This window comes from Coturnix japonica, chromosome W, assembly GCF_054131305.1.
Source record: "Coturnix japonica strain WE chromosome W, WE-NBRP24, whole genome shotgun sequence".
In the NCBI taxonomy this organism is placed as follows: domain Eukaryota; kingdom Metazoa; phylum Chordata; class Aves; order Galliformes; family Phasianidae; genus Coturnix; species Coturnix japonica.
Genome location: NC_140701.1, coordinates 10,033,938 through 10,039,505, shown reverse-complemented (window position 1 = coordinate 10,039,505; position 5,568 = coordinate 10,033,938).

Sequence of the window (5,568 nt, the reverse complement as noted above, 5' to 3'; positions counted from 1 at the left end):
TGATGACCGGGGCCGCCTCCGCCTCCGCCCCCGCTGATGTGGATTGGCTTCTTTCTCACCACTGTTCACTCCCCCTCCCCACCCCCAAGGATGGGCGAAGGAATGCAGGATACTTTGTTGCGAGGTTATGTTCTGATAAGGGTACCGTAGATTGTTGTTGTAGATTGTTGTTCGCTGTCCTGCCGCTTATCTCTTAACTGCTGCACATGTGGAGTTGGGGGGGCAGTCGGGGTGGTCGTCGCCATCTTAAGCCATTGTTCTCCCTCCGGGGGTCTGCAAAGAAGTGCGCTCCCCGACTCCAACCCTCGGTTCCCCGGCCCCAGCAAAGCATTACCTGGAGCAAACGATTTACTCTCCTCCTTAGCCACTTTGAGCACACCCAGGACCAAACCCCAGGTTTTTAATTCCTCCGCTTTATACTCGTGCATTGCTCTTTGGAGCAGGGCAGCGGTGAAAGATTCCCACTGCTCCGAATCAAGTAGATTACTAGGGGAGGGTGAAAGCTGAGCTTTCTGCAAACAAGAAATAACTGCAGCAATCTCCTTAGAAGGAGCATTCCTACCGCAATGAGTTTTACAAACTCGTAATACTACCTTAATGATGGATTCCATGTTTTTTCTGGTACGTCCTCGCACCCTTTGTATATAGCCAGGCCCAAAGTCCCACGGTCTTCCACGGTCTCACCGCAGGATAAACAGCAGCTGCATTCAATGTCGCCCCCCAGGCGCTTCCACGGGATCTAACCATAGGATTCGTGTCCGTCGCGCAGTTAGCCGTCGCACACTCAATCTCAGGACGTCCTCACACGGGGCACCAATTGTTGCCTTGTGCGAGGTAACCTAAAGAACTACGTCCATCATTGAGAACGTGCGTCAGACGACCCCATGACCAAGTTACACGATGATTACACCAATATGGTGAGCTGTAAAATGGCGTTCATTCAACCACGTGAGCCCCTTATATAGGGCTCGTATTTCAGTCTCATACATATACATTACCGAGCAGGGAAAGGCCTACCGCGTAACAACCCAAGAGTTCGAGCCGCCTAATACAACAGACCCCATACAGGCCTCAAAACCCCATATGGGCCCCATAGACCCCATACAGGCCCCAGAATGCAATACAGGCCCCACAACCCACGATGGGCCCCACAGAAACTAAAAAGGCCGAACGACCCCATATAAGCCTCAAAAACCCATACAGTCCCCATAGACACCATATGGAACCCAAAGACCCCATACAGTCCCCTTAGACCCCATACATGCCACACAACCCCATATAGGCCCCATAGACCCCATAAAGGTCCCACTACCCCATATGAGCCCCATGGACCCCATACAGGCCCCACAACCCCATATGGGCCCCATAGACCCCATACAGACCCCACAACCCCATAAGGTCCCAATAGACACCATACATGCCCCACAAACCCATACGGGTCCCACAAACCCATATAGGCCCCATAGACCCCATACAGGTCCCACTACCCCATATGCGACCCATAAACGCCATACAGGCCCAACAAACCCATATGGGTCCTTCAAAACCATATAAGCCCCATAGACCTCATACAGGCAGTAGCATGGGGTACTGCGTATGTTTCAAGCCACCCAGTGGTTTCCTCTACCATGGTGAGTACATAACACTTACCACTGCGAGATCGTGGCAAGGTGATATAATCAACCTGCCACGCCTCCCCATATTTATACTTTTGCCACCGCCCTTCCTCCCAGAGAGGTTTCATCCTTTTGGCTTCTTTAATTATGGCACATGTTTCACAATCATGAATAATCTGCGCAATAGCGTCCATGGTTAAGTCCACCCCTCGGTCTCTGGCCCACTTATATGTCGCGTCTCTTCCTTGATGACCTGAGGTCTCATGAGCCCATCGAGCTAGAAATAATTCGCCCTTATTCTGCCAGTCCAAGTCTATTTGAGCCACCTCAATTCTGGCAGCTTTATCTACCTGATGGTTGTTTTGATGTTCTTCAGTAGCCCGACTTTTGGGCACATGTGCATCCACATGACGCACCTTTACAACCATATTCTTTGTTCGGGAAGCAATGTCCTTCCATAATTCAGCGGCCCAAATCTGTTTACCCCTCCGCTGCCAGTTATTCTCTTCCCACCGCTGTAACCACCCCCATAAGGCATTTGCCACCATCCATGAGTCAGTATAAAGATACAGCATTGGCCACCTCTCCCGTTCAGCAACATCTAAGGCCAGCTGGACAGCTTTTACCTCTGCAAAGTGACTTGATTCTCCCTTACCTTCAGTGGCCTCTGCAACCTGTCGTGTGGGGCTCCACACAGCAGCTTTCCATTTGCGATGCTTCCCTACAATGCGACATGATCCGTCAGTGAATAGGGCATATTTCTTTTCATTTTCTGGTAATTCGTTGCATGGTGGGTCCTCTTTAGCACGTGATACCTCTTCTGCTGGTGATGTTCCAAACCTTTTATCTTCAGGCCAGTCCATGATTACCTCAAGGATTCCTGGACGATTGAGGTTTGCCATTCGCGCTCGCTGTGTAATCAGCGCAATCCACTTGCTCCAGGTGACATTGGTAGCATGATGGGTGGAGGGAACCTGTCCTTTGAACATCCAGTTCAGCACTGGCAGTCGAGGTGCCAAAAGGAGCTGTGTTTCAGTCCCAACTACTTCGGAAGCAGCCCAAACCCCCTCATACGCGGCTAAGATCTCCTTCTCAGTTGGAGTGTAGCACTCTTCAGACCGCTTATATGATCGACTCCAGAATCCCAGGGGTTAGCCTCGGGTCTCTCCTGAGGCTCTTTGCCACAAACTCCAAGTGGGGCCTTTCTCTCCAGCAGCAGTATAGAGGATGTTCTTTACATCCTGTCCAGTCCGTACTGGCCCCAGGGCTACAGCACGGGCTATCCCTTGTTTAATCAGTTCAAAAGCCTGCTGCTGCTCAGGGCCCCATGCAAAATCATTCTTCTTCCGCGTCACCTGATAAAGGGGGCTTACAATGAGGCTGTAGTTTGGAATGTGCATCCTCCAAAAGCCCACTGCACCCAGAAAAGATTGTGTCTCTTTCTTGCTAGTTGGTGGAGACATGGCAGTGATTTTGTCGATCACATCTGTTGGGATGTGACGACGTCCATCCTGCCACTTTATACCTAAGAACTGAATTTCCTGGGCAGGTCCTTTTACTTTGCTTCGCTTAATAGCAAAGCCGGCTTGTAGAAGAATTTGGATTATCTGCTCTCCTTTTGTGAAAACCTCTTCTGCTGTATCACCCCACACAACAATGTCATCAACGTACTGCAGGTGTTCAGGAGCACCACCCTGTTCCAGTACAGTTTGGACCAGCCCATGGCAAATGGTTGGGCTGTGTTTCCACACCTGGGGCAAACGGTTCCATGTATACTGAATGCCCCTCCAGGTGAAGGCAAACTGTGGCTTACATTCTGCAGCCAAAGGAATAGAGAAGAAGGCATTGGCAATGTCAATGGTGGCATACCATTTGGCTGCTTTTGACTCCAGCTCGTACTGGAGTTCCAACATGTCCGGCACAGCAGCGCTCAATGGGGATGTGACCTCATTCAAGCAACGGTAGTCTACTGTCAGCCTCCATTCTCCACTGGCTTTAAGCTCTGGCCATATGGGACTGTTAAAAGGTGAGTGAGTTTTAGTGATCACTCCCTGATTCTCCAGCTGGCGAATCAAATCATGAATGGGGAGCAAGGAATCCCTGTTGGTGCGATACTGCCGTCTGTGCACTGTCTTTGTAGCAATCGGTACCTGCTGCTCTTTTACTCGTAGCAGCCCCACAACAGACGGGTCCTCTGACAGGCCAGGCAAAACAGACAGCTGCTTAAAGTTGTCCATATCTACAGCAGCTATCCCAAAGGCCCATCAATACCCCTTAGGATCCTTGAAATGCCCCCTTCTGAGGTAATCAATACCCAGTATACATGGAGCCCCTGGGCCAGTCACAATAGGATGTTTTTGCCAGTTTTTGCCAGTGAGACTTATTTCAGCCTCCAGCACAGTCAATTCTTGAGAGGCCCCATTCACCCCAGAAATATGGATTGATTCTGTCCCTTCATGACTGGAGGGTATTAGGGTGCACTGTGCACCGGTATCCACCAGCGCCTTATATTCCTGTGGTTCTGATGTGCTCACTCTATTATAAACTCTATTATCCCTTTCCCTCCCCTGACTGAGGACAGGGCCCCTCTATTGGTTACCTGTGATGACTGGAGCAACTCCACTGGTGGTTGGTATGTCTAGTAGTTCTTTCACCCGTGCTTGTTGTGCAGAAGTAGGCTGATCATGCCACTTCCTCATGTCTTCTCCACGGTCACGTAGGTAGCGCCACATGGAAACACGCGGTGCAATCGTACTGTTGTTCTTTGCTCGAGCTAGGAAGCGTGTGCGTTTAACCGCTGAGACTTTTGATGATGCAGGTGAGGAGTAGGACTGGAATACTTTGATCAGATCCTTCATTAGACCTGGTGGCCCGTACGAGGATTGACCTTCATCAGTTGTTTCTGATACTATTACGGGATCATTACGATTAGTTGATGGAAACAATTTCTTGCACATTTCATCTACTCGGTCTTCTAGCCGTGAGATTGCAGAAACTGGGGCATGCAGTTGGGGGAGCTGCTGATCGATGGTTTGAAGCATTATAATCAGCTCAACAACTCGGGGCCATCTGTCCTCGAATCCTCTAGATGCTGTTACCAATGACTGTGCAATTCTCTCTGGTGCTGTACTTGTAATTTTCTGCCACATGTCAGGATCGGCCCTCACTCTCTCAGGTTCATGTTCGCTTGGATCAGGGTTGTACAACATTTTCGCCATGGCCAATTCCCTCAGGTACTGAATACCTTTTTGGACGGTATTCCAACTATTAAATTTAGGCTTCAAAGCATCCTTATAGGGGTACCTTTCTCTCACGGCTTCTAACAGCCGCAACCAGAGAGTGGCAGCTCCATCCAAACATCTGCTAATCCCTCTGTCGATACCTGCATCTTGGGCAATGCTTCCTACTTGGCGAGCTTCATTACCATCTAGAGACAAGCTGTTGATCCCGTTGTCCCAGCAGCGAAGCAACCAAGCAAGGATACCTTCATCTTGACGCCGTGTAAACTCCTTTCTTGAGCCTTGGATTTCAGTCAGCTTCAGAGGTCGACGATAGGTGATTTCCTCCTCATCATCAGTCTCTTCTTCATGCCTCTTGGTTTTTGCCTTTGCTTTTTTCGGTACTGCTCCCTGCCCGGCACCTGGGTCTTCTGCTGCCCCCCCCTCTGCTTCTCCTTCTTTTCGTTCTAGACGCATGGACACCCATTTCCATTTCTTGCCTTCCACAGGGGCAACTGATATTGCTACTGATGCCTCCTGTGACTGATCAGAGTTAACTTGGGCTTGAATCTCAGATCGGAAGCTCTCTCTCTCCAGAATAGTATGATACAAAGCACGGTATGCATAAGCCAAACCCCACATAAGGTTTACCTCCTTAGATCTCTGACCCAAATACTCACTTAATTTCTCAGTGTCCCTTAGGTGTTCAAGAGTGAAATCCCATGACACTGCGG